Source organism: Aotus nancymaae, unplaced genomic scaffold (genome assembly GCF_030222135.1).
Source record: "Aotus nancymaae isolate 86718 unplaced genomic scaffold, 86718_ANA_hifiasm-v0.15.2.pri h1tg000108l, whole genome shotgun sequence".
Taxonomy (NCBI): Eukaryota; Metazoa; Chordata; class Mammalia; order Primates; family Aotidae; genus Aotus; species Aotus nancymaae.
In genome coordinates, this window is record NW_026988523.1 from 14,317,501 (window position 1) to 14,341,387 (window position 23,887).

The 23,887-nt window shown below is 46.6% G+C and overlaps 1 protein-coding gene across 10 annotated transcripts in view; it reads right to left on the minus strand.

Annotated features, from left to right (window-relative positions):
• Positions 1 to 23,887, minus strand: part of ZNF648 (zinc finger protein 648) — a 246,345-nt gene that overhangs the window by 36,123 nt on the left and 186,335 nt on the right. For all 10 annotated transcript variants that reach the window (XR_010340315.1, XR_010340314.1, XR_010340313.1 and 7 more), the window contains one exon: positions 20,801 to 20,906. The gene's annotated coding sequence lies outside the window, so the exon portion shown is untranslated. The remainder of the gene's footprint in view (positions 1 to 20,800; positions 20,907 to 23,887) is intronic.

Genomic DNA, 23,887 nt, shown 5'->3' on the forward strand with positions numbered 1-23,887 from the left:
AATTTTAAAGGAGGCAAGGGAGTAAGATGGGCAAATATCTGGGAGAAGTCGGAAAGGGAAGAACTGGTACAGAGGCCTGAGGGGTGTGGGTCAAGGACACTCCAGTGGGTGGAATGAGCATGGGGAAGAGAAAGAGGAGGCGAAGTCCCGGCCGGATCACACAGGGTCTTGCAGGTCCTTGAAAGGAGTTTGGCGTTTTCTCTGAGTAATATTTTAACCAGATCACTCTGACTGCTGTTTTAAGAAAGCCGATGGGAGCAATGGTGGACTCAGGAAGATCAGTTAGGAGGCTTTGCAGTAATCTGGGTGAGAGATAATGGTGACTTGGACCAGAGTTGTCACAAATGATAAGAAATGGTCAATTTCTAGATATGTTTTGAAGTTAGAGCTAACATTGGAATGGGGTGTGAGAGAAAGAGAGGAGTCAATGACGACTCTAAGGTTTTTGGCCTGAACAACCAGAAGGATGGAATTGCCATTAACTGAGCAGAGGGAGACTGTGGGAGAAGCAGATTTTAGGAGAGAAAATCCAGGAGCTTCCATTTGGAAGAGGTTTCCACTTGGAAATATCGATGAGACACTTGGAGAGGCATCTGGATTTCGAGATGAGGATCTTGGTAGAAAATATAATTTGAGTTATCAATGTGTGGATTGCACATAAAGCCGTGGGATTCTATGAGTCACCAAAGGAGTGTACACAGTGAAGAGAAGAGACTCGAGGACTGAGCCCTGGACCAATCCAGTGTTCGTAAGTAGGGGAGATGAGGAATGCCCAGCAAAAGAGGTGAAAAGGTGTGGACAAACGGTTTGAAGAGAAGTCAGATGTGTATGGTACTCTGGAGATCAAGGGAAGAAAATGGTTCCAGGAGAAGGGCGTGCTGCCTTATGACAAATGCTGCTGAGAGTTCATATTAATGAGAACTAAGAATTGATCATCCAATTAAGCTACATGGGGATCAAACCTGATTGGAGTAGATTTAACAGAGAGGAATTGTAGTCTGTGAGTCTAAACATGTTATTCAAGGAGTGATTACTGGGGAATAGAGAAATAAGAGAGGATGGGACTCAGGATCTGTACAGGAGTGGCCTCTGCACAGGCAGCTGGTCCGCAGCGAACGGAGAGTGGAAGTCACAGACACAGGCACGGGTGTGTGGTCGGATGTGGAGGTGGCAGCTGGAGGAAGTACACTTACTAGGGTTGTTTTTTCTTGGCAAAATAAGAAGCAAGATCGGCTGGGTGCGGTGGCTCACAGCTGTAATCCCAGCACTTTGGGCCACCGAAGCCGGCAGATCACCTGAGATCGGGAGTTCAAGACCACCCTGATGGAGAAATCCCATCTCTACTAAAAATACAGAAATTAGCTGGGTGTGGTGGCGCATGCTTGTAATTCCAGCTACTTGGGAGGCTGAGGCAGGAGAATTGCTTGAATCTGGGGATGGGAGCAGAGGTTGCAGTGAGCCGAAATCGCGCCATTGCACTCCAGCCTGGGCAACAAGAGTGAAACTCTATCTCAAAAAAAAAAAAAAAAAGAAGCAGCAGCAAGGTTGTTGGCTGAGATGGGTGATAGTGGAGGAGGTATGGGAAGTCTAAAGAGAAAATATGCATAAAATATTCATTTGCAGAGTGAATGGGTTCATATTTGCCAGGCAGCAATAAAGACCCGCCCGAGGTTAGTGGCATGAATTAAAGTTAGGCCAGTGGGAAGATAGTGTGCTTTCCCCCAGCATGTTAGCTGTGTGGGCGGAAGCTTGGAGTTCACCATTGTTAGAGTTTTGCCAAACAAATACAATGAAACTAAAGACAGATACTGAAGATGAGGGGTATGAAAAAGAAGTGATTAAAGTGATGAACCATGGAACTGAAGCCAAGTCAGACGGGGGAGCAGGATGAGTTAAAAGGTGGAAGGGCTGGGCTCCCGCTGGGTGGAAGGATGGGTGATGGTGGATTCCAGGGGCAGCGAGCTGGGAAGTTTAAGGAGGCGCTGGCCACAGAGGGAGCTGCACCACATTGAGACTGCAGAGGGGGTGCAGTTGTTCTTGATGACAGGTGTTAGATTTGGGCCATTTGTGTATTTGATGGGGTAAAGGACAAGATCCTTGGAGGAGAGGAGCTCATGGACTCAGGGAAGCAAGAAGCCACCTCCGCTGAGTTGTAGCCACTAGAATGATGACGAGTGGGTTGGTGAGAATGACGGTGAACCAAGTGCTGAGATCCATATAAGGAATGAGAGGAAGCCATCTGGGGTTTGGGGGAGACTTCATGGAGGAGTGGTGGCTGCCGCAGGCTGCTTATTCGAAGCTGGGAAGTTTTAAGAATGGTCTGAAACGGCAAAGGAGTGAGGAAGACATGTGCCCCACCCAGTGGTAGGAGGGATGTAGAAGAGAAAATTAATCCTCCACTTGAGAAGGCTGCAGGGAACTGTTCTCAGAAGAGCGCCATGTTTCATGAGAGCAAAAAGGGGAAGAGAAGATGTGGAGGATACAGGATATTGTTTCCATCCAATTTAACGTGTTTCAGTTATTTCCCACCGTGCTTTGAACCTTCCAAACCAAATCCCACGCCACCTGCCCGCTACCTCCCTACATTCCAGCCACACTGTCCTTAGCATGTTCCTTGGATACATCAAGTTCTTTCTAACCCCAGGGCCTTTGCACTTGCTGGCATGTTCTTTCCTTTCTTGAAATTGCACCTCTTCCCCACCCCAATCCCTTAAGTCTCACATTGAGTGTCGTTTGCTTAAGAAATTTTGCTGAACATCCTCTTTAAATTACAGTGCTGTGTTTGGTGCCACTGAAGCCATAGAAATCCACACGCAGTCTCTGTCTTCAAGTCACTTTACAGTCTGGTGAAGCAAAGAGGGGAGCAGGTGGTTTGAGAGTGTCCTAAGGGCTGTGATGGGGTAAACCTGAAGCATGTGGGAGCACACAGGAGAAACTATTAACTGAGCCACGGTGGGGGTGGGGGTACTGGAGGTGGGCAGTGGGCAGTGGGAGCCATGTTTCAGAACATGGCTAAGCAGAGGCCTATGATCAGGAGTTAGTGAGGAGAGGGTGGGGGCTGCTGAGAGTGTGGGGGGCCATGAGCTGGTGAGGACGGCTGGAATGTAGCAGGGTGCGGGGATGATGCTATTGGGATGAGTGTGCCAAGGCAGCCCTGCAGGACGTGCTATGAAGCTGGGCTCTTTCCGGGGGTCCCTGGGGCCCACTGAAGATGGCTTTTTGTTTTTGTATATAAAAGGTATATATAACTCTTTTGCAGAAGAATTATGACCAGAAGCAGAGTCCGATCAAATTTGGCCCCTCCTGTGTTTGGCTCCAGAGCAAGTATAGAGCTGCCATCTGGGAGCCCAGTGACCCCAACCTTCTGGGGCACAAGACAAGGCCTAGTGCCGTTTGGGGGCAGACAGAGCTGCAGGATGTCCCGGACCAGTGGCCTCCCACACACCGCCCAGACAGCCTCAGTCACCAGCTTCCTAGTTAGGACACCTTCTCCATGTTATCCTAATGACAAGAAGATAAAAAGCAAGAGAACAATTGGATGGAATGATTATAAAATGCCCCAGTCCCCTTCTAAACCATAAGCTTTCATACTTCTTTTCTCTAGCTTGACACCCCAAGTAACACCCTGATGCCTTGTGAGATGACCATTTATTGTGTGCTTAGCAGGTGCCAGGCCCGAATCACAGCACAGACAGGCAGATACTTTCATCTCCATTTCGTACAAGAGGAAACTGAGGCACAGGGAGGTTAAATTTCCCTTTGTCACATAGCAAATAAGTGACAGAGCAAAGATTCGACCCACGGAGGCTGATTCCAGAGCCCCGTGGTCTGTGCCAACGCTCATCCCACCTCTGCAGCTGGTGTCTTCTAAGTTGTCAGAGTAAAATTAAATCAGGTTCAAACAGTGTGGGAGTGAGGCATTTTGGCCGTGTTCAACACTTCATGAAGCTTCTCTGGGACCACTGAACGGCACATTTCACAGCTTGGAAACTTTGTTTCTGACCAGACTGGGGGCATCTAAAGAAAAGCTCTAGGGAAAGGAGGTGGCAGAGCATGGGCTGCCTGCACTCGGCTCCCACTGGCAGGCTCAGCGGGGGGCTCTGGAGCGTGGTGGTCTGTGTCTGGATAGCCCACAGCCTTCCTGTGCTTTCTCCCTGGGCGTACACATGGTGTCAATGGAAACACACTCATCACATGTTACATGTTTCTACCAGTCGAGGGCGAAAGCGCCAATCTGAGGACTTGTTCAGGAAGGGCTTTGGAGAGCATCTGCTCAACATGAAAGTTGCTGTAAATATAGTTGGAGGCCAAGCGTGGTGGCTCACACCTGTAATCCCAGCACTTTGGGAGGCCGAGGTGGGCGGATCACCTAAGGTCAGGAGTTCGAGACCAGCCTGGCCAACATGGTGAAACCCCATCTCTACTAAAAATACAAAAAAAAATAGGCACGTGGTGGCACATGCCTGTAATTCCAGAAGCTGAGGCAGAAGAATCACTTGAACCCAGGAGGAGGAGGTTGCAGTGAGCCGAGATCATGCCGCTGCACTCCAGCCTGAACCACAGAGGGAGGCTTTGCCTCAAAAACATATATATATATATATGGTCATATTTATATATATAAACATATATATATATGGTCTCAAAAACATACATATGTATGTTTATATATATAAACATAGCCTTGGGACAAAGCCTCCCTCTGTGGTTCAGGCTGGAGTGCAGTGGCATGAATGTATAAACATACATATGTATGTTTATATATATATACATACATATATATATATGATCATCTGCACACTTTGCACAGGCCCACACCAGCACCCTGCACAGACCACTCCCACCACCCTAAATTCTTTGTTGTCATTATCCCTTTGCTTCTTGCCACTTTTCAAAATTACATTCACAAAGACTCTTCTGGCCATCCCGACAGACCCTGCGCCTCCCCTGATCTCTCACAGTACACGTGGTCTGCATTCCCATAGACTCTTACAGCAGGAAGGGGCTTCGAGGTTCCACGTTCATCCTCCTCATCCTGTCACTGAAGATTACATCAAGGCCAAGAGGGCAAGTGGTTTGCCCCAAATCACCCGGAAGTGTACTGCTCTCCCTGCAATTGTCTCAACACCAGGGGCTCTGTCTTGGTCTCCTTTGCACCCATGACCCATATGAATCTGCTCTACATCCCGGTGCAAGAACATTGAGTCTCTTCATTTCCTCACTGCGGTTTGAACTTGTATTTTTCTACTTCTGGGACAACCTCAAGGTTCTTGAGTCCCTTGTAGACTCGAGGAGGCTGATCCTTGGGCATTTGTCCACATGGGTTACGAGGGTGACATCTGGGGCTCTTTCAGCCTGTATCACAGGTCTCTGGCTTCAGAATGCCTCTCTGCCATTCTCCGGACCTGGGAATTCATCACAAGGCTGATGTCCAGAGCTTCTTGGCACTATGCAGACACTTCCCTCTGGACCTCAATATTTCTCTGGGGCACTGCGGGAACCAGGGTGGGGCAATGGCCTGGAGTCCTCTCCCCACACTGGCCCAGAGAACTGTCTACCAGGGGAGGCGTCTTCCCTGCCTCCCGCTTTCTTGGGCTGCCCTGCTTTGTCTCTGAAACCCAGGCCTCTGTCTTGGTTTTCACCATAGACCTGGGAGGCCCTTAGACCCTAATTATTAGCTAAATTGAAAAACCTGTTTCCCTTTCTCTTAATCTTTTAAACCTGCCCAGAAATTGAGGGGAAAGGTGTGTAGTCTCTCCTCTTGGGGGAAGCAAAGAGGTGGATTAAAAAATATAGCAATTAAGTTTCTATTAAAAAGACCCGCAGTTCCTGTCTTGCTGGTCCTTTTACCTAGAATCTTCCCCATTTTTCAACTGGTTAACGTTGGCTTATCCTTCAGGACTCAGCTCAGACATCACCGCAGATAGAAATTATCCCTATTCACGAATCCCCCCACTTCTGACTCCCTTCTGCAAAAGTGTCCCGTGTATTGCAAGCCCCCGCCTGCCTCAAATCCAGCGCTCCGCAAACACGTGCTGACTTGCACTGAATTCAAGGCAAGGTGGTGGGTGAGCGAGAGCTGCCTGTTGACTGGTGGCTTTCCAGGGAAGACAAGAGGCACCAAAAGAGGTGCGTGTTTGGGGTACACTGCACTTCTTAGAAGAAGATATTCAAAGGCAGAGCCAGAGATGGAGGACAGGGCGGCCTCTCCCTGCTCCCTGCCTCTATCTACATCAAGCATTCAGAGTGGGGAACAGTTCTAAGACTGACCAGGAGGTGGCAGCATTGCCACATGAATGAGGGTGTCCCTTCAGCAGGACAGAGGCAAAAGATGCTGCCTCTCCAGTTCTAGGAGGCAGAGGAGGAGGCCTCCTCTAGGCCAGTCTCAGAGGGCCAGGATGCCGGCCGCCCTGCACACAGTAGGGATCCATGGCCATGTGTGGATCCAACGTGGTTTTTTTTTTTTTTTTTTGAGACAGAGTTTTACTCTTGTTGCCCAGACTGGAGTGCAATGGCATGATCACGGCTCACTGCAAACTCCGCCTCCCAGGTTCAAGCGATTCTTATGCCTCAGCCTCTCGAGTAGCTGGAATTACAGTTGCATGCCACCATGCCTGGCTAAATTTTGTATTTTTAGTAGAGACGGGGTTTCACCATGTTGGCCAGGCTGGTCTCGAACTCCTGACCTCAAGCAATCCGCGTGCCTCTGCCTCCCAAAGCGCTGGGATTACAGGCGTGAGCCACAACACTCAGCCCCACATGTTCTTATTCTAAGCTTTCTAGGGGCCTTGCATGGGGAAGGAAGGAGGGAAGAGTGGGAGGAGGGAGGGAGGGAGAGAAGGGACTCAGGCCTCAACCTAGAATCCCTGCATCAGAATCTCCTGGATGGTTCCTGGGAATCCCCAGGTGATTCTGATGGAGGCAGGCACAATTCCCACTTGTGTGACTAATTTCCCAAGGCCTTGCCTTTCAATCACAGAAATGATTTTAGCCATTATGAAAACCTAGTGCCGACCTTAGCGCATGCCTCCTTCTCTCCCTCTGGGCACTCCTGCTGGGAGGCTGACCAAGGTATTTTAGGAGACCAGGCAGAGATGGCTGCTAGGTTGCAAAGACAAACAGTGCCCTCCTGGGCCCAGCCATGTGGCCCCCAGGGGGCACTCCCCTCTCTCCTTCTCGTCCCGTCTTCAGTCTTGGCATGGGTGGCCGGCCTGACACAGCCCACCCCACCCCAGTGGTGGCGCCCCAGGCTGAGCTTCAACTCAACTCTTGGGTAAGCAGCAGGGAAGCTGAGGAGTGCTTCACAGTGGGCTCTGTCTCCTCTCGGGCAGGCGGTATTTTCAGGAGTCCTTTGTGACACTGAGGCCCATGGGGGCATCTTGGTGTTGACAGGGGGCACACGTTGGCAGGGCTACCCCATGTGGGAAATCTCGGCTGGGGGGGTGGACTTTTGGTTTTAACAACAGGTGACTCAATTGTTGTCCCTGCTTCCTGCAGCCTCCCCAGGTCACTGCCCACGGATGGTGCTGGGCAGAAAGTGGCCAAAGAGAGTGAAGCCCGGGGGAGGAGAGCCCGGGGGTCCATGGCGCCCACTGGGAGGCTGGCCTGGTGGGGACCCGCTCCGGCGGGGCCAACTTCTGGTGGGGCCCTGCAAATCCATCCACTGTTTCCCATCTCCACTCTGCCAGAAAGTCCTTCCTCTCCTGTCCCTGCCATTCAAACCCTGTGCCTTTCGGGAAATCATTTTTCAGATGCTACCTGGGGGCTCCTGCAGCCTGCGCATTTTCCTGGAATCTCTCATGGAACCATGTGTGTTGCTGTTTCTGTATACACCATATCTCTGCGTGGGAAGCAACTCAGGGATCGAGGGCACCCCGTTCCATCCCACCCCAGCCCCTGGTGCAGGGGAAGAGAGCCATGGATGTTAACTATTGTGAGAGCATGATGGGAGGGAGAAGGTGGTGGCGCCTCGGGGTTGACAGGAAGGGACAGGAAGGCTTCACCATGGAGGCAGGAAGGAGGCCCCTGAAGGATGGATTCCATTCCTCGGTGAAAGTCACCAGCATGTTATCACAGAGTCCTCAAGTAGAGTCAGTGCTGCGCTCTTTTGGGTGGAATGAAGGTGGTCTGTGGGTGGGAAAGGCCAGTCATGAACCGCAGTCCATTTTGTGGGTGCCCCTGGCTGATCCCCAAGACAACTTCTTGGAGTGTGTGGACTGACCACAGACGCAGCGCCTGGGTTTCTCTCCTGAACCCAGTTCACACCAAGAAAGGACATGAAGGACAAGGACTGAGAGAGGGCTGGAGGCAGAAATGCTCCGAGTGGACACAGGGCCCCACCCCAGTCCTTCTGCCTGAAGCAGAGTTGCAGTGTGGCCGCGGCTGACACCAGCACAGCAAAGCAACGCCCTGAAACAAAGCGGGAACGGCAGGAGGTGGAGCACAGACGCAGAACTTCTGGCTGGGGCCTGACGACTTCTGCACGCTCCTGAGCACCCTTACCTTTTCTTGCCACCCCGAGGGAGATGTTATCATCTCCAGATTCTAGGGCTATTGCAAGCTGCTGCTCTTCCATGAAAAGCTTGGGGCCTTTGCTCAGTGAGGTCAGGGTGTTTTGAGATGACAGGCAGGGCGGAGGAAGCAGGAGGGCCCACAGGGTGGGTGAAAAACCTTATTCTCCACCTGGGCAGCTCCACCCTGCATGCACAACCCACATTCTCAGGGCTTCCTTCTCAGTTTGCATAAGACAAGGAAAGCTTGAACCAGGGATTACCCTCTCAGCCAGCCCAGCTGCAGCCCCTGAGGATGGGTGTGGGTGCCAGGGACGGGCCAGGAGCCACAAGCTCATCTTCTGCTCCTCCGTGGTTTATCTGGTCTTGCCTCTATTGTCTGGGAAAAATGGCACCTTGAGGACAGGGAATGCCTTGCTTTTTCCCAGGAGAATGTACTCTTTAAAAAAGCATATCTCCCTGCCTTTTCTTTCTTCCTCCTTGAAGACCTCTCTATAGCCTTTATCAGGCCACACTGATGAGCTCAGAGCAGAAAAGCAGGCTCCTCCCTCATGGCTCCTGGGCAGATCTGGACATCTGGATTAGAGGCCCAGGCTGGCCCTGGACCAGACCCCTCCTCCTCTGCCCCAGGCTGGCCCACTGCCTCCATGAGTCACTCAGGTAACCAGGAGGGCAACCACAGGAGGAAAACAACCACCCTTATTGCCCCAGGCAGCAGTCCCAGCCCAGGGCAAAACTGGGGCATTACTTCAAGTCTACCAAAGTCAGGCCTGTGCCCGGGGCTGCAGGAGGTGGCTGCAGAGGCTGGGTGGGGCAGCAGGAAGCCTGGTAACATTCTTGTGTGTCCTGACTTGCCATTTCTGATGTCAGCGTCTTCAGATGCCCTTTCATGGGATAGGAACTGGGAAGGGCAGAGGTAGTAAGATCTGAACAGAGCTGGGTGAATTCCCACGGAAGACGGAGCACAGAGCGTCAATGCCTTTTGGTAAACAAGTCGCAGCTCTTCCCTCTTGGCTCATCCTCACGGGCACATCCCAGTGGTGTTTCCTGCGCACCTCTGCACCCACGTTTTAAGGAGTGCAGTGGCGTGATCTCAACTCACTGAAACCTCTGCCCCCCAGGTTCAAGCGATTCTTCCGCCTCAACCTCCTGAGTAGCTGGGATTACAGGCACGCACCACCACACCCAGCAAATTTTTGTATTTTCGGTAGAGACGGGTTTTCGCCATGTTGGTCAGGCTGGTCTTGAACGCCTGAACTTGTGATCTGCTGGCCTCAGTCTCCCACAATGCTGGGATTACAGGCGTGAGCCACCGCGCCCGGCCTAGATGCAGAAATTAAAAGTCAAATTGCTTAAGTGACTTGCCTAAAACCACAAAGGTATCTGACACACAGGTCTTTTCATTTCTAATTCAGTGTTTTGCCATCATACAAAAGCCACCTCCTTCTTTGAAACCTGCAATGGTGCCGATTGCCCTCCAGAATCCCAGCAGGGCAACCATCCGGAAGAGGAGAGGCAAGGTGCAATTAGCGTCCGCTGTGTGTCAGGCTAGATGCAAGCCTTTCCCTCCCTCGGTGAGTGTTGATCAGCCCTGCTCTTTGGGGTCCTAACACGTGGACTCAGGGGCCAGAAATCTGTGGTTTTGAACCCCTTATGCCACCTCAGGCTATTTGTGGCATCCCAGACAAGATATTTCACCTCCATAGACCTCAATTTTCTCATCTGTAAAATGGGATTAGAATACCATCCACCTCGGCCGGGCGCGGTGGCTCAAGCCTGTAATCCCAGCACTTTGGGAGGCCGAGGCGGGTGGATCACGAGGTCAAGAGATCGAGACCATCCTGGTCAACATGGTGAAACCCTGTCTCTACTAATACAAAAAACTAGCTGGGCATGGTGGTGCGTGCCTGTAATCCCAGCTACTCAGGAGGCTGAGGCAGGAGAATTGCCTGAACCCAGGAGGCGGAGGTTGCGGTGAGCCGAGATCGTGCCATTGCACTACAGCCTGGGTAACAAGAGCGAAACTCCGTCTCAAAAGAAAAAAAAAAAAATAAAGAATACCATCCACCTCACAGAATTTGTTTATGGATTCACTGAGTTAATTTGTGTAAAGCACTCAGAACAGGGATTGGCACTTAGTACATGCTTCAGAAGTAAGTGTTTATTGTTATTTAATATGACTTCCAAATAGGACAAACTAGTTGCCTCATTTCCATTTTATACAGGAAAAATAAAGCTGATATCAAACAACCAATAGCTGCCCTAGGCTCCAGGGCTTCCGGCCACACCCCTGTCCCAAAAGCCCCATCGTGAGGTCTCTTTTGCACCTGAACTGGGCCTTCTAGGAAGCAGTTTCTATGGCTGAGGGTCTGGCCAGCCTGGTTCCGCTTTCTCCTCCCTCTGGACTTTGCTCTTACTCGCCTTCTGTCCTGGGAATGCTGGGACTGTCATCACAGCACAAAGGTGGCACAAAGCACAGATCAAGCACTCAGTGATGGCTGCCAGCAGCTTCCTGCTGCCTCAGATGCAGAAGGGACAAGTGCCTGGTTCTTGGCCTGGCCTAAGGGTGGAATGAAGTCTCTAGCACAGTCTGGCATGTGTCCCAGGCTCCCTCACAGGAAGAACCACACACGGGCCCCTCCCTCAACCCTCTCCCTGCCTGCTCTTCTCTCGCTCTTGATAGGGTCCAGGTAGTCCCTTACTCCACCCAGCTGCTTAGCGAGCTGCCTCTACCTTTCTTCATTTTTCTGTTTGCTTCTTGGAGGATACTCTCTCCCAGAAGCAGAAAGTCCGACGAGGGACACTGGGAGGTGGACTTGGTGTGATGGGGAAGGATCGCTTGTGAAGGGAAGACCATGAGGCTCTTGGGGACACGCACCTACTTTTCCACACAACTAGCAGTGGTGGGAAGAGAAGCCTGCTCTCAGTAGTCTCAGACCCCAGATGAAGTGTGAACATGAAATCCATGAAAACCCCACATGGAGGCCCAAAGACTAACTAGATTCCCATCTCATGTCTCCAGGCCAGACGCCTGTTATCCAATCTTTGCTCTCATTGCAAGCCCCAGAAGTAACAGCAAACGTAAAATAATGAAAAATAAGAACTTGTCAGCTCCAATTTTGGGGTTTGAATATGGTCTCTGGGGAATGATCGGATGTTAGGAGAGCAGCGTCTCTAAAGAGGAGATTTCAGTAGGCTCATGGAAAAAACTGGCATAGGATATGTATTAGTTAAAGTATCCTAGTTATCATACTATGCAAATCCTCAAATCCTGATGGCTTCAACCATAGAAGTTTACTTCTTACTCTGCAAAATGCAATCGGGAAAGGAGTTACTCAGGTACCCAGGCTGATGGAGGCACTGCCATATGCAACACGCAGCTTCTAAAATTAGCTGGAGTGTAGACATCCGGCCAGCAGATGAGGCAGAGAGGGTGTGGAGAGTCAGGAAGGTGTGTTGGTTAGTTCTGGGAGCAGTACATATCACTCCTGCCTACATTCCACTGGCCACATCTCCACCAGGCACCCCCATCATAAATGGGACTGGTAAATGTTACCCCTGCTGGAAAGCCCCTCCCAATGCCACCTCCACACCGGACAGGGAACATGACTGTGGTAGAATCAACCAAATAGGAGTGCCCCCTGAGGGGCATTCGAGAAGGAGGTTCTAGCGGTGTAATCTCGGCTGCTCCTGACATGGAAGAAGAGTGCGAGAAATCTGGAAAGGTCATCTTAATAAACGTAAGCAAATGGATAGGCCAAGTGGCTACCCAGGAAACTCAGATGAGCTCGATCTTAAAGAACACATGTACGAAAGGCGGAAAGAGTAGCCATTGGCCAAAAACAACGTCAACATAGAAAAGACTGACGGAGAGCTGAAGGGTCATGTTAAGAATATTGAACCAAGATAGCAGAAAAATGTTAACGCAGCAGGCTTTTTAAAGATTTATTTGAGCAGAAGAACAAAGAAGTCTTAGGTCTGTCCCTAGGAATGGATGGTGGGGTGTTCCTGAGTGACAGAAGAAACATTCCTACCCATTTTTATTTTGCTTCCAATTTTTTTGTCAAAGAGAATCATTTTAAGAAAAGAAAGGGAGTTTTGAACAGAAGGCATTGGAATCTCCGAAGAACAAGGAGGGTACAAGAAGAAAACTTATTCTTCAAATTCGATGAAATGTTCTAGCCCAAATGAATGACAGTAGAGTTCTGAAGAATTTTTAGGAGAGATTAGTGTAGATGCAGGCATTTAAGAGCATAAGCCCTGGAGCTAGACTACCTGAGTTTGAGTCTTGGCTCAGACACTTGCTAGCTGTGTGACTTTGGGAAAATTACCTAACCAATCTGTGCCTTAGTTTTTCCGCCTAGTAAGTGGATAAAATACTACCTGCTTCACAGGATTGTTTAAGGATTTAAATAGGATGCAGACACCTATTCAGTGTTCAGTAACTGTTAGCTCTTGCTGCTGTGTTACTGTGACACAGCTGATCTTCTGTGAGTGATCTATAAAACATCGTGGCAACCACAGGAAAGTCTAGAAAACAGAGGAACAAATACATTCCAATTTTCAAACGCAAGAAGTGAATTTTTCTCAGCGCTGTCAGTACCAGGCAACATTTCCAACTCTATGATTATCTGACATATTGTTATGGACCTACTGTGTGTCGGGCTCTGGGGCCCGGGGATCAAGCACTGAACCAAATAAACAGAAAGTCATGCCTTCTTCATGTAGTAGGTCTAATAAAGGAAGACATATCATTTTTAAAAATAAGTTGAATATATGTTTATTGCTAACAGGTGGCACAGAGAAACGATGCAGGGCAGGAGGACGCATAACGTAGAATGACAAGGTGACCATTTTAAAGACAGAAGTCAGGTAAAGTCTTTGTGACAAGAAGACCTTTTAGCAAAATCCGAAGATAAGTGGCTCTCTGGAGAAGGAAGCGTGACTGCAGAGAGTCCAAGAGGGACGTGTACCCAGTGTGTTTCCAGCACAGCAAGGAGGCCAGTGTGTCTCATGCGGAGGAACTAGCTGGGAGAAGGGTAGAAGATGCGGGTCAGAGAGATAGCAGGAGGCCAGATCAGGCAGGGATTCGAAGGCCCTCGTAAGAAGCATTGTTACCCAGGGAGAGATGGCAGCCATTGACCAGAGAAGTGCCATGCTCTGATTTACATTTTAACAGGTTCCCTGTGTGTTGCAAATAGATTGAAGGGAGGCTACAGTGGAAGCAAGCAGTCCTTTGTAATAAACTGCAGTGATGATGACTGGAACCAGGCTGGTAGCTATGGGGATGCTGAGACATGGTCTAACAAGCAGTCAAATTCTGGATGGAAGCAACTGGATTTTGCTAATAGACTGAATGAGGATATGAGAAAAAGAGAGGAGTCAAGGCTAATTCCAAGGATTTTGGCGTGATCAGCTGGAGTGACGGCATGGCCAGTAACTGAAAAGGGATGGCTACAGGAGTGCAGACACAGATTTAGGGGACAGGAAGAAATGAGGAGCTTGTTTGTGGATATGTTGTAGTTGAGATTTATATTTGATATCCAAGAAGAGAAATCTGGCAGGTGGTTGGATTCACGCATCTGGAGATCAAGGAAGAGGCCAAGTGTGGAGACGTACATCTATGAGAATGCTAAAATTAACAGGGGACTAAAGTAACTTACAAAGAGGAAGTCCAAGGACCAAGCTGGAGTGTATTCCAATGTTAAGACATTGAGAAGAGGAGGCATGAGCACCTAGAAAGTGGTGCTGACCAGGATTCAAGACTGAGTCACCAAGAACAGGTTTTGCCAGATGAAGCACATTCTTTTATTTACAAATTGTCCCAAATGGCCAAGCACAGTGGCTCACGCCTGTAATCTCAACACTTTGGGAGGCCAAGGTGGGCGGATCATGAGGTCAAGAGTTTGAGACCAGCTTGACCAACATGGTGAAACCCCCATCTCTACTAAAAATACAAAAATTAGCCGGGCATGGTGGTGTGTGCCTGTAATCCCAGCTACTCAGGAGGCTGAGGCAGGAGAATCACTTGAACCTGGGAGGTGGAGGTTACAGTGAGCCGAGATCAGGCCACTGCACTCCAATCTCGTGACAGAGTGAGACTCCCTCTCAAAAAAAAGAAAAAGAAAAAGAAAAACAAATTGTCCTGAATAATGCCATCTGTCCAGTATTTGTGGGGGGCGGGGAAAAGATTCTTCAATTCTTCTGACGTCTTTGAACACGATGGCAATATGGGGTCTTATGAAGCAGCTTTACTGAATTTATAAATGGAATATTCCATCCTCTCCGTGGCCTGGACAAATAATTGGATCAAATAAGAGTATCATGGGAATATTTCAATTTGCAGATGCTGCAAAGCTAGGCAAGATAGAGATACACTGACGAAACACGCAGGATCCCAAATAATTCTGGTGGATTAGATGAATGGACAGAGCTAACAAAATGACACTTAACAAGAACGAATGGGAATTCCTGCATTTTGGTACCAATAACTGAATATCCAAACGTCAGATGAGAGAGAACCAGTGTTTGGCCACAGCAAATGAGAATGTGGCCCAGGAATTTATGTTGATAATAAGCTCCATATGAAGCAGAACTGTGATGATATTGAAATATGTAGCCTTCCCCTACAATAATAACATAAGAGGGTCATCTATAATAATTAACTATCTCATGGCATCTGTGCTAGTCAGTCCACACCTAGAATATTTTATTCCATTCTGGCATCATGCTTAAGGAGGGAAATTGACATACTGGGGTGCACATGCCGGAGAAAAATCAGGACCCATGAAAACCGCTGCAACCTGGTCTTCCTGCTTCCACCTCTTGCCTCTCCTACCAGTTCCCCACACTGCCCCCAGAGTTGTCTTCCTTGGACAAAAATAGGATCATATCACTCACTTGTTTAAAGTCTTCAATGCTTTTTTCTCCACTGCCTAAGGAATAAAACCCAAGACTCTTCATGTTCCATCTTTTCCAGCCTCATTTCTCTCTAACCTCCTGTTGGGTTCCATGCTCTGACCACCCTGTTCCCCAACTTACTACAGTTGTTCTCACACCATCTTTCATTCGTGGAGTTAGGGCCTTCTGTGGCCTCTCAAAACACCTAATTTTTCCCTGTGTTGGTCCTGCCTTACCTCACTATGTATTCTGGCCTTTTTCCTTACTTACATTACAACTAGACTGCAAGCTAGCTGAAAGCAGGGACAATGCTTCTCTCTTTTTTTTTTTTTTCTAGTTTGGACAGATCTTGCCACAAAACATGTACTCAGGAAAGACTAGTTGAGTTAATGAAGGAAGGAATGAAGGAAGAAAGAAAGAAATGAATCAGTCTAGTTTCTCTTCCTGTTGGCTCATCTGCTACAACCCATTCATCCTTCCTTCCAGGCACCCAGCTCAGACATCAGGCACTCTGAGAATCCAGCCTGCTGCGGCACACTGCACCTTTCCCTGAACTTCCCACCGCACTTGGCACGTGGCTCCATAGAGCACCTGGGGCATTGGACTTATTAGTCTAGCCAGTTGTTCTGTCTTACTCATCTCTGTATGCCCCAGACCATGGCTGGCCACGTACCTGGTGTCACATCTTGTAAGGAATGCCTAAAGCCACTGAGAATCTGTGGCCCAGAGAAATGGAAACATGATTCTTTTATTAGGAAGAGAGAAAAAAAAAGATTGTCTTTCAGCCTGGCGGTGCAGTGCTCGCTTGCATCTGTGAGGGGTAGCAGTAGACGGCCTCAACAGGCTCTCTAACTCTTGAGATTTTGACGTTCCCAGCTCTGGAATTTAATTTGCTGTGTTACTTCATTGATAGTCTTGTTTCCAGGCTAAACAGCCCCAGAGAAAGGTGGGGAGGAAGTGTGGCCCTTTGCTGCAGTGGACTGTGGCAGAGGATGAGGAAGATGGTCACCCTCTGAGGCAGCAGAGAGGTCTAGGGAGAATTTTCTAAGCTCTCCATGCCTTATGGAGGGAAGGTATCCCTGACCATGGCATCCCATAGGGAGTAAGAGAGGTAATCCTCACACCCTGTCCCAGAAGGCTCTTGGCCCTGGCTCTCTCCAAAGCCAGTCTGATTCGGGGAGCCACGGCTGCTGTACCACAAGACCTTTTTCTCCTTCCATTTGGTGTATAGAGATTCAACTTTCTGCCAATGCCACAATTAATTCTGGTTCGGGGAAGGTCTGAATTTTTGCGGAGATCTAGCAGGAGGTCATCACTGTGGGCAGAAGAGGGTCATAGCAAAGACTGAATGTCTACAGGCTTCAGCTGCACGGCCACTTCGCCCTGGGACACGGATAGAGAGAGGAGGCCAGAGAGGAGCTATCTGCAGAGCCACTCTGCCGGCATTCTGCAGGTGGGACAACAGCTTTCCTGGAAATCTATGTCAGCATAGCAAGACCCTGGCCTGGCAGCAGCTTTCAGGACGTTGGTACAGGTTCAGAGGATGCTGTACCTTGTTTCTGAAGACCTGACTTCCTGGAAAGTACATACAGGAGGCGGTTCTGTCTGTATAGAGCCTGCTTGGGTCTGCTCAGGTATCCACAGGTCAGAACTCTGAAAGTGGGGCAAGATCCAGTCTGGCCAACAGGAGGCATTTCTAGGATTGTTTTCTAAGAACAGCCATGATAAGATGACCACATTCAAATTTTCTGTTTCATTCCCTCTATCAAAGGGACAAAGTGTGTAAGTGCTGATCTGACCTTTACAACCATTCAAGAGGACACTTGACACAGTTTTGATGTCACTCTGAAACGCTCCCCTCACTCGACTCTCCCTGTTTTTCTAACACCCTGTCCCTCCCACTGTACTTTCTCCTCTCACTACTAGAATTTCAAAAAGCAATTCGATGCACAATAAACCAGTAAAACCCTTAAGCTCTGTCTTTGAGTGACTTTGGTCCCCTACTGGTCCATACAACTTGTGGCAGTAAGTTGCTTCTAGCCTGTTGAGCTGAGCAGCGGACCATGATTCACTCGGACAAGGACTGGCCCAACCTGCAATGGACACTGGGCTGGAGCTGGCCCGTGTGAAGGCAGAGATTGCTGCCCTCCCCGTGACTTCAAGGGTGCAGCTATTCTAGGAATAAACGAAGATCTGATGGGCTGTGTTTTGAAAAGCATTTGATGACAGGGTTGTCATAGAAAGCACCTGCCTGGGAGTTCCTTGGACCTTTAAAAACAACATCTTTTTATTTAGCACAGTGCCTTTCTGTCACACAGGAGCCATCCAATAAACATTTGGTGTATATCTGTTGAATTGTTCTATGGACAAGAATTTAGTGAACACCCAGAATTAGTTCTAGGTATCCAGAGAGAAATAAAAAGGAATAGTGGCAATTCCTGTATTTAATAATTCTACCACTCAATGGCGAAAAGGCTTACACACTGGAAGAGTAAAATCCCCCCATGCGGCAGTCTATGACCAGGGCACATCTGTGCACTGCAGTCCTGCCAGACTCGAGGGCCTAGAAAATCTCTGCTTTGCTCCGCTTTTCACACTGACTAGGGTCCTACCCAAGGTGCCTATGGACCATCTGTGAGAACCTACGTAGGAACAATGAGTTTGCTTTGTGAAAGGAGACAGCCCCACATATCCCCCTCTGAATGTTAAAGTTCTCTTTGCTCTAATTTGGTTAAAAGCATTTCGTAAGTATTGAAGATGGCGTCACATAGAAGGATTACAGAGGACACGTTAGTAACGCTTATAATGTAATGTTCATAAATTTGGCAATGAGCATGATGACAGTAATGGGATTGGAATCGCTGTGATGAGGGTTTTTGCTGCTTTGCTAATGAGGAATCAGTGAGGAATGAAGATTGTCAAGGGTCTCTCTCACACACACACACACACACACACACACATACACTCTTTATCTGCTCACCACTTGATACATACTTAGGTTGATTCCATATCTTTGCAATTGTGAATTGTGCTATTATAAACATACATGTGCAGGTGTCTTTTTGATATAATGACTTCTTTTCCTTTAGGTAGATACCCAGTAGCAGGATTGCTGGATTGAATCGCAGATCTACTTTTAGTTCTTTGATAAATCTCTACACTGTTTCCTATAGAAGTTGTAATAATTTCCATTGCCCACCATGGTGTATAAGCATTCCCTTTTCACCACATCCGTACTGACACCTATTGATTTTTTGATATTTTAATAATGGTTATTCCGATTGGGGTAAGGTGGTATCTCATCATGGTTTTAATTTGCATTTCCCTGATTATTAGAATGTCAAGCATTTTTTCATGTTATTTGGCCATTTGTATATCTTCTTTTGAAAAATGTTTGTTCATGTCATTCGCCCACTTTGTAAGGGATTTTTGTTTTTGTTTTTGTTTTACCTTGCTGATTTGTTTGAGTTCCTTGTGGATTCTGGATGTTAGTCCTTTGTCAGATGTAGGGTTTGCCGATACTTTCTCCCATCCTGTAGGTTATCTGTTTACTCTGTTGATGATTTATTTTGCTGTGCAGAAGCTTTTTAGTTTAATTACGTTCCGTTTATGTAGTTTCGGTTTTATTTTGTTGCATTTGCTTTTTGGGTCTTAGTCATAAATTCTTTGCATAGGTCAATATCCAGAGAGGTTTTCCTAGATTTTCTTCAAGAATTTTTATGGTTTCAGGTCTTAAATTTAAGTCTCTTAATTCAGCTTGAGTTAATTTTTGTATGCGGTTAGAGATAGGGGTCCAGTTTCCTTATTCTTTTTTTTTTTTTTTTTTTTTTTTGAGACGGAGTTTCGCTCTTGATACCCAGGCTGGAGCGCAATGGCGCGATCTCGGCTCACCGCAACCTCCGCCTCCTGGGTTCAGGCAATTCTCCTGCCTCAGCCTCCTGAGTAGCTGGGATTACAGGCACGCGCCACCGTGCCCAGCTAATTTTTTTTTTTTGTATTAGTAGAGACGGGGTTTCACCATGTTGACCAGGATGGTCTCGATCTCTTGACCTTGTGATCCACCCGCCTCGGCCTCCCAAAGTGCTGAGATTACAGGTGTGAGGAAACACACCCAGCCATTTATGATTTATTTCATCAGTGTTTGGTAGTTCTCCTTGTAGAGGTCTTTCACCTCCTTGGTTAAGTATATTCCTAAGTTTGTGTTTGTGTTTATGGTTTGTTTTTTTTGTTTTTGTTTTTGCAGCTATTGTAAGTGGGACTGAGTTCTTAATTTGATTCTCAACTTGGTCTTTAATGGTGTATATCAGTGCCACTGATTTGCATACTTTGATTTTGTAACCTCAGACTTTACTGAATTCATCTATCAAATCAAGGAGTCTTTTGAAAGAGTCTTTACAGTTTTCTAGGTATAAGACCACATCATTGGCAGAGATTGTTTGACTTCCTTTTTTCAATTCAGATGCCCCTCCTCCCAGATTGGTTCTTTTTATCTAGGATTGCTTTGGCCATTCCAGTTCTTTTTTGATTCCATATACATTTTAGGATTACTTTTTCTAATTCTGTGAAAAATGATATTGGTAGTTTGATAGGAATTACATCAAATCTGTAGATTGCTTTGAGCAGTATGGTCATTTTCATAATATTGATTGTTTCAATTCATGAGCATGAGACGTTTTTCCATTTGTTTGTATCATTTATGATTTTTTACTTTTTTTTTTTTTTTTTTTTTTTTGAGACATAGTTTCATTCTGTCACCCAGGCTGGAGTGCAATGGCATGATCTCAGCTCACTGCAAGCTCTGCCTCAGCCTCCCAAGTAGCTGGGATTACAGGCACCCACCACCATGCCTGGGTAATTTTTATATTTTTAGTAGAGACGGGGTTTCACCATGTTGGCCAGGCTGGTCTCCAACTCCTCAGGTGATCCATCTGCCTCAGCCTCCCAAAGTGCTGAGATTACAGGTGTGAGGAAACACACCCAGCCATTTATGATTTATTTCATCAGTGTTTGGTAGTTCTCCTTGTAGAGGTCTTTCACCTCCTTGGTTAAGTATATTCCTAAGTTTGTGTTTGTGTTTATGGTTTGTTTTTTTTGTTTTTGTTTTTGCAGCTATTGTAAGTGGGACTGAGTTCTTAATTTGATTCTCAACTTGGTCTTTAATGGTGTATATCAGTGCCACTGATTTGCATACTTCGATTTTGTAACCTGAGACTTTACTGAATTCATCTATCAAATCAAGGAGTCTTTTGAAAGAGTCTTTACAGTTTTCTAGGTATAAGACCACATCATTGGCAGAGATTGTTTGACTTCCTTTTTTCAATTCAGATGCCCCTCCTCCCCACCGCCCTGACCTTTTTTTCTCTTGCCTAATTGCTCTGGTTAGGACTTCCTACCTTGTCCATCTTTCCTATGTACAGGTGGGGTCCTTGTGGAGACAGGTAGAAGCACAACAGCTTTCTTCTCTTGTTTTTCCACACCTTGTTTCCCTTCGCCAGAATTCTGCAAACAATAGAAATGGAGGAACTGGAGGTTATCTTAGCCTGTAAATTCTCTGGCCCAGTTGGAGTCTACCAATGTGCCCCATTGCCCTTCTGTTCATAGACTTCATGTGGTGAGGGACACAGCCACTCTGGTTTTCTGGTGTAATTCCTGCACCTGGCACAGCACAGGCATACTATAAGTCCTCAATAACTACGTGAATTAATTATACATAATCTAGTCTTCGGAGATTCCCACTTCTACCAAACCAGCAGAATGCCTCTTGCCTAATTCCACAGGTCTAAAAACATGGGGCGCAAATGTCCTCTCCTGATTCCCTTCCCCTGTCTTCTACTTCCTTCCCAGTCCATAAGGAATTCTATTCTAATCCCCCTTGCAGAACAAATCTCTGCTAAAGGTAGAATTTCCTTTGAGGTCACAAGGAAAATTTCAATATCAGCTGAAAATAAGCCCCCAATGTCCTTTGTGCTTTCAATTTTTGGCCTTTTAGACTTGATCATTTTCAGACCCAGAAATCTATTATTTCATATCTTTTCAAGTTGGTAATTTTCAGGCAAGTTGGTTGTGTGTTTCGGGGAGTAGGGGGAACCTGGGCAGAGATCATTTTAAAGTGGTCTTTGGCACCTCTTTGATTTTTGGATGTCTTTGATTTCTCAGCTGATAGAATTGAAGTCTTCTCCCCAAGTATCATTAGCCTTTACCCCAGCTCCAAACATGTCAGGTGGCTGTGGGAAGGAGCTGAGGCATGAGAGCAGGCGCAGACATCCTGCTGGAGCATGCCTGCCCCTGGGATCCACGCAGCCCACAGCCCGCTGTACCTGTCACCCAACCCCACCCAACTACATTCTTCCTGCATCGCAGTCGCCTGCAAGACAATACCTCCACTGCTGGCCTCTAGCTTCTCTGACGCACAAAGAATGTCTGGCTCTATAAACGTTCACCCAGTGATTATAGGATTAACTACAACCTGCAGTAAAGGGAAGCATTTAAACAAAGGTTTTGCTATGTTGTCTTGGAAGGGAAAATAAAACATAAAGCAACAAACATATTATGCGTTAATGGGTACTTTGGGCTTTGGGTTCCAGCAATCCAGTATCAGTGAGAATTTCCTCTTGCACAGAGGTAATCAAGTTGAGGCTGTTGTGCTCGTATCTCTCCTTCTCTCCACAGGCTCCACCTTTAATTACAGTTGCCATGACAGTGAGATTCTTGCAAGAAAGCAAGAAAGATTATGCATGTACTAGGAAAATGTTTATGAAAATTCACATTTTTCTTTTTTCTCTGCTAGAAAGAAAAAAGGAATGGTGAAAGAGAAGCAATTTTGTGTTTTTGAGCATCTATTATGTGCCAGGCACAAAGCTAGGTGTTTAACGTATATATGGCATTAAATGTGTGTGTGTAAAACCTTTTTTTATTGTGAACTATATAACTCACCTACCAAAGAGTGCACAAAACAAAAATGTCAAGCTCCGTGATTTATCACAAAGCAAACACCCAGGTAAAATCAAGAACTAGACATTGCCAGAATCCCAGAAGTGGCCCTTATGATGCCTTTCAATTATTACCTCCTTCTTTCCCTTCAAAGGAAAAACTACCCTGACTTTTGTGGAAATCGCTTGTTCACTTTTCTTTGTAGTTTTACCACCTATGTGTTAATCCTAAACACTATAGCTTAATCATTATAATTTGTCTTGTTGTTGTTGTTGTTGAGACAGAATCTCACTCTGTCACCCAGAGTGGAGTGCAGTGGTGTGATCTCGGCTCACTGCAACCTCCACCTCCCAGGCTCAAGTGATTCTCGTACCTCAGCCACCCAAGTAGCTCAGATTACAGGCGTGCACCACTACACCTGGCTAATTTTTGTATTTTCAGTAGAGATGAGGTTTCACCATGTTGGTCAGGCTGGTCTCAAACTCCTGACCTCAAATGATCCTCCCGCCTTAGCCTCTCAAAGTGCTGGGATTACAGAGGTTGCAGTGAGCTACCATGCCCAGACTAATGAGTTTTAATATCCAGTAGAGCAAGTCCTCCCAGTTTGTTTATTCAAGAATGTCTTGGTTATGTTTATCCCTTTGCATATCCATAAAAACTTTAGAATCAGCTTGCCAATTTCCACAAAAGAAAAAAAAAACTATTGTTATTTTCTTTCTTTTTTTGGTTGTGGCAGGGAGATTGCATTGAATCTGTAGATCGATTTGGGGGAAAATGATGTTTTCACATTTTTTTATTCTAATTTCCTTCGTGATTTCTTTGAATTTTCAAGCATATGAGGATTTTTAAAATTATCTCTCTGTCACTTTTTCCCCAGAGAAATACTTGGAATTACTTAAATATTTTGCAATTTATTGAGGCTTACTTTATGACCTACCATATGGCAAATTTCTGTGAATTTTCCTTGTGTGTTTGGGAAAAAAAAATTATAGCCTGCAATTATAGTGTGAATGTCTTGTAAGTGTCCTTTAGGTCAAGTATATTTGATTGTGTTGTTCAAATCTATGTGATTAATAATTTTTATCTGCTAGTTTTATCATTTGCTGTGAGAAGTATGTTAAAAGTCTACCACTTGTGATAGTGAATTTGTTTTTCTGTTTTCTTTTGTATATTTTGAGGCTATGTTAGCAGTATGTAGAAAATTAAAATTATATTTTCCTGTTGAATTCAGCTTTATCATAATGAAGTGGGTCTTATCCCCAACAGTGCCTTTTTATTGTACATATTTAAGTTTTATACCATGCTGTCTTGATATACATACCCATAGTGAAATGATTACTCATAGTTAAGCAAATTAATGTATCTATAACCTTCTATAGTTGTGTGTGTGTTGGGGTAGGGGGGCTAAAATCTACTCTTAGCAAATTTGTAGTATATAATGTCATTAACTATAGTCCTCATGCTGTACATTATATTTGTAAAGTTCTTCATCCGACATAACTGCAGGCTTGTACCCTTTGACCTTCTTCCCTGGGAAAAAGAGAGACACA